This window comes from Helianthus annuus, chromosome 4 (assembly GCF_002127325.2).
Source record: "Helianthus annuus cultivar XRQ/B chromosome 4, HanXRQr2.0-SUNRISE, whole genome shotgun sequence".
In the NCBI taxonomy this organism is placed as follows: domain Eukaryota; kingdom Viridiplantae; phylum Streptophyta; class Magnoliopsida; order Asterales; family Asteraceae; genus Helianthus; species Helianthus annuus.
This window is the reverse complement of record NC_035436.2, coordinates 33,216,028-33,222,004: the sequence shown is the minus strand read 5'-3', so window position 1 is coordinate 33,222,004 and position 5,977 is coordinate 33,216,028. Positions and strand designations below refer to the sequence as shown.

The 5,977-nt window shown below is 39.3% G+C and overlaps 1 long non-coding RNA gene across 1 annotated transcript; it reads right to left on the bottom strand.

Moving 5' to 3' along the window:
- Window positions 1-4,506: 4,506 nt before the first annotated feature.
- On the bottom strand, window positions 4,507-5,734 carry LOC118491394. The gene is made up of 4 exons (XR_004891583.1): window positions 5,526-5,734; window positions 5,291-5,449; window positions 4,835-4,978; window positions 4,507-4,622 (listed from the first exon to the last, which is right to left on the bottom strand). It is a non-coding gene; the product is annotated as an uncharacterized LOC118491394 (long non-coding RNA).
- Window positions 5,735-5,977: the final 243 nt, after the last annotated feature.

Below are 5,977 nucleotides of genomic sequence, written 5' to 3'. Positions count from 1 at the left end.
ATACACTTATCACACTTTGGTAGCTTTCCCGCGTAAGAACCCTGATTTGAATTGTTGCTCTGATTCTGGTTCACAGAAGACGACTGGCTGAAACTACGATGGATGCTGTTGTCTGCCCTTTTCTGAGATTGGCTGGCACTGGTTGCTTTGTCAGTATCGTTCCATTTTCGCTTGTGATCACTAGCAGGTGTGGTAGCTGTAGCAGTCGAGGTAGTAGCAGAAACGCGTGGCGGTAAGTTGCCACGTTCGACCTCTTGGTCAGTAATCTTATGTGCCAAACGGACGATACGGGGCAGATTATCTAGGTTTGCAGCAGTAACGTACCCCTTAACAGCTGGTGCTAAGCCCTTGAGATACAACTCAATTCGCCGAGGTGGGGGTCGAGACATGTTAGGGCACAAAGTTGCTAAATCATTAGACCTCCTAGTGTATGCTTCAATCTCAGATCCCTCGATTTTCAGATTGTAGAACTCGTTCTCCAGTTTCTGAATCTCATCACGAGGACAATACTCCTCTCGCATCAACTCCTTGAAATCATCCCAAGTAGTGGCATTCGCCATCTCAATACCCAACATCTGAACCTGGGCATTCCACCATGTAAGGGCACCATCCTCGAGTGTGCCCGTAGCATACTTCACTCTGTCCCCAGCTGGACAGTTACACATTGCAAATACCGATTCTGCCTTCTCAAACCATCGCAGGAGTCCTACAGCCCATCAGTCCCACTGAATGTCTGTGGCTTACAATCCATGAACATCTTGTACGTACAAGCAGGTGGGGCAGGTGGATTGTTTTGATTCGCAGGTTGACCTAAAACGTAAGAACGTACAACGCACTGGTAAGATTCGAGTATACGACACAAGGATATAAAGTAATTGGCACATATCGTACCAGCCTGGTAAGCCGCTAGGGCTTCAGCTACACGAGTGTTGATCAAGTTGGTCAGCTCAGCTTGGGTCATCGCGATGAGACCACGTCCATGTCCTCGTCCACTCATGACTCTATAGGAGAAGAGGGAAAAAGGGTTACGAGTCGAAATGAGGTACAGGTCAAGTATCACGTTGAAATCTACAATCTACCAAGTTTACACACAATAGGGCAGAACCCTTCTCACGCTCGTTAAGCCTCACTGGGACTTGCATGCACCTCGCGTTATTATTATGTGTGCACCCATAATAATAAGGCGATTTGAATGCTTATCTCAGTGCCTCTTAACTTGCGCAAAAAGGTTCCCCACATTCAAATAGCAAGCGAAAGGTTTTATATGATCAAGAATCACAATAGTCGAAGGGTAGTGTCACACTAACAGTTCACATAACAGGGGTTGGTAATATAAGGGCTCATGCTGTTGTGCCAAGTGTGCATTCACGTGTAATGTTATACATAAGTGTACACTAGATATACTATGCAATAGTAAATGAGAAACGAACCTTGCAGTCTGGAGCTGAGTGTCATGGTCGATTTCGGTCATGTTCGGTTATAGTCTGGTTTTATGAAAACGTTTTAAAACCAAGTTCATTATAACCAGCGGCTCTGATACCAAACTGTCACACCCCCAAATTATCACATAGGGAGTGTCCCTGTTAGGCGTGTGACATATCAATAACGAGCCACCAATTACATTGAACCCATACAAGTTATAGATAAAATCCCCATTATTAATAAAAAAAAACATCCTCAACAAGTTTAAACGAAAATCAATAAGTTCAGCGGAAGCAAATGATAAATCAAAGTTAAACAGTGTCAAATCCAATATATATAGTATCAAGAAAACCATCACATAAAATCCCATCAGTCGACCCATGACCACTCCAGCTACTCCAGACAGCAAGTTCCCCAAATCCAAGATACCTAATGACCTGCGAGCATGCAACAAGTGTGTCAGACAACGCTGGTGAGTTCATAGTTTTACAAAAACGTTGGTTACCAAGTGTTTAGTTAATCCACTGAATTTAAATCCGAAAGTAATGTTGAAAACAATGTTGATAATACCCCAATACAAGACGGCTTCTGATTATTTTGCCCTTTCTCCAATGCTCCTATCAAAGCATTGGTCATGACTAGGTCATTAGTTCAACACCCGTCCTCCCAGGAACGGGGTGAGGTTGCCAAACCTAAGTAGCGCTACTAACTAATACCATGTTACCTTCCCGGTAACCAACCAACACGGAGGGACTTTAAAGGTGATAGGAAGAGTATATTATCCAACATTCCCGTTTTTACCCAAAAGACTTATCCCTCCTCGGGATACCCACTGACTGTCCGAACCACCGGGACGCATGCTCAAGAGAGATGAACTCACCTTAGAGTGCTCGGTAGATTACGTTACGTTATTTACAGTTGGTCACCCAAGCCCTAATATGATTCCAATGATAGTCAGTCATATGCACAAAGAGCACGTATTCTATACACATACTGCACTTGTAACGTACACAGGTTGCACATATCATTATAAAAGTCTCTATAGTAATTCATATGATATACCAGTTCATTATCATATAATCACATAGCGAGTAGTTGGTTCAATTATACATTCACATTGCAAGTCCACACCCTCACAATTCACTTAAAACCCACGGCCCAATCACACAAGCCCCCAGACTTATGTGTTTGGGCTACATATTGTGCACAACTCATCTGCAGCCCAATATTCGGAATAATTCATTTAGTGTGTAGCACAGTTTGTATTTCAAGTTCACAACTTAAGAAACCTCCTAGGTTTTTCATTGCTTATTAATAAAATTCTAGCACACCCAATATACCGGATTCATCGATTAACATAACCAATAGTTGTAGTTTCCCACTAACAGTTTAGTCGTCACAACGCATCGAAGGAATCCTATCGCATACGTATTCTATCTAACCAATTTTATAATCATGAACATAACAATCTATGGTTTCAAGAATCCATAATTTATCAAAGCCTTATCATCATGCACGTCCAAGTTCCAAACGATTATGTATATAAAGCAGGATTTCTAATTAAAATCCTAGATTAATTACCAAACAAACAAAACACTTCACACATGGCCGAGAATGACCAGATCATGATTCACAATTTATTAATTCATATAATACTTAGAACTATCACATGGTCACCATTGTCTTATTCAATAGATATCAAATCTTATCACAACATATGCACATCAGACAAACCATCATCATTATATTGAGCCCCCATATTTCATTCATGCATGACAACAGTTTCCTATTATCCAATTATCACACAGTATGATCTTGAAATTATCATCCCATATCCCAACCATCACCAATAATTATATCAATTTGCACCTAAATATAACAATTCTGATTACACATATAAAATCAATCGCATCATACAGTTCCTCGTAATACACCTTGGCTAGTGGACCCAACATCATCATAATATGCACATGGTTGTTATTGCTACTGTTACATCACCAATAATTATGAACCATATATCAATCATCATTTATATATAAACAACACTCACAGATTCGCATGCCCTACGTCATAAAACCGAAATCATGCGGCCCTAAAAGAACACAAACGGTACAAATACACGACCATACTGGAACCGAGGTGTTACCTGGCGAGTTGTGGGGTCACCGGCCGAACAAAACGAGAGAAGAGCGAGAGAGAGAGAGCCGGTCTAACCGAAAGGGGGGGGGTTTCCTACCGAAGTTGTGCGATCAGAGAATCAATGGTGAGGGGTAGGGTTTATTTGAGTTCATGCGATCAGAGGTAATGTGGGGGTTTGTTAAGATTTTGCTTCTTGATTTCTTCTTCTCATAAAAGTGCATGGGGTCGGTTACCTATATTAAATCGGAAGGGTCAAGTGGGCTGCTGAAACCCACTATATGTTTACTACAAATTGGGCTTCTATTTTAGATGGGCCGATTTATTAAAAAGGATCAACTTATAAGTCGGCAGAGATATAAGAAACCAATTGAACAACCTAATCTAAAATATGAGAAACCCACCATGAGTTGGGTTGCGGCCCAAAGATATGTGCGGCCCATTCACACACATAACACTAACTAATTACATGAAACGAAACGAAACCACCCTTAAGAGTTCGGGTTGTCACAGTTGCATGTATCAAATACATACCGACCGAGTTGCCTAGCCAAGATACGGACGGATCCAATCTGTAAATTCCAAGTTAGCTCAACATTTGGTTATAGGTAAATGTAGAGGTGAACAAAAAACCTGGTTTGTGAACCAGAACCGGTTTATGACACCAATCGAAACCAATCCCTTTCCACTTGTAAACCAGTTTCACCAAAGTTTCAACCGTTGTTGACCCAAACTGAAACGATTTGAACCGGTACCGGTTTGAGAAAAAAACCCGAAATGTGCACCTCTAAGTAGATAGATGTTCTTCATATCTCCAAGGATAATGGTTTTTGAAGCTCAGATATGTTATTATCAGAATTTAATGTCGAAATCCGCCATGGCTGCAATCACAGTTGCCTTGCCAAAATACGAATCCAATCGGTAAATTCCGATTTTGCTCAAAATAATTTCCATTGTCACAACCTTTTCAAAGGAACAACATCATCATCACAATCATCATGTCCATTCCCATAAAAGGAGAGTTGTTTAATCATACATATTACACGACGGACTCATGGCTCTTCCTACAAGCAAACCCACAACTGATTCATCAGCCAAAATAAAAATAAATAAATAAATAAATCGAGTATTGAGCTCACAAATAAGAGGCTCAGATATGTTATTATCGGAATTTAATGTCGAAATCCGCCATGGCTGCAATCACAGGTGCCTAGCCAAAATACGGATCCAATCGGTAAATTCCGATTTTGCTCAAAATAATTTCCATTGTCACAACCTTTTCAAAGGAACAACAGCATCATCATAATTGTCATGTCCATTCCCATAAAAGGAGAGAGTTGTTTAATCATACATATTATACGACGAACTCATGGGCTCATATTCTCTCGCTGGAGCCTCGTTCCTAAAAGCAAACCCACAACTGATTCACCAGCCAAAATAAAAATAAATAAATAAATAAATCGAGTAATGAGCTCACAAATAAGAGGCTCAGATATGTTATTATTGGAATTTAATCTTATTCACTCAGAGAACATAGCAAAAACAGCAAAAAAGATGCATTAAGGTTCAAATGGAAGCCACTAAAACCAAAAAGTCAAGAAGTTAAATTTATAGATCCGTATATTACATAAACTGTGCAGAAACACTCTTAATGAAAAAGTTAATAACAACCTCATGATGAAAAGGTTACAATTTACAATATTTAAAACCTTAAGTACTCTAGGTGGTTTACCTTAACCCTCTAGTAGTGTTTCTGGTTCTTCACATGGTTTTCATTGCCTAGAACTTCTTCACATTCAACGAAGAAAAGCCATGTAGACATGTGCCCTTCCCAGCTGAAATGCGTCAAAGTAATGGTAGAAGTATTGTCCAAAACAATGGAGTACCAGCCCTAATCAATTAATAATTGAAGGCAAGGAGTTAAAATCAATTAGAAACAAAGACGAAAATGTAAGCAAATTACAAACCCCAAATGCATCAAGCAAGAATGTTATATCTTCCAGTTAGATCGAATGAACCTAATACCCTTTCTGTATAATATTTTCTTGCTACCAAAAGGGGAAGCTCAGCCCTAGAAGTAGGAAAAGTAAACATAAATTAGAACCATGCTGTAAGCATTAAAGCACATATATAATCTACACTAAAGCTAATTTTTCCTTCAGTAATTTAAAAAGGACCAAATTATGATAGAAAAACGAATTGTTTGGCATCACAGTCAAAAATTATAAAACCATATTGCTAGGTTAGTTAAATATAATACAAAATAAGCTTTATAGTAGAAATAGACCTATGCATCTATTTTCGTAAAGTTGGTATCTAGATGAATGATGCAAGAGACTTTACATGCTTGTAAGGTTTGACCCGTACCTATTTATTATGCTGGCCAATGGATACCTCAATGAAATACATGACAAATATA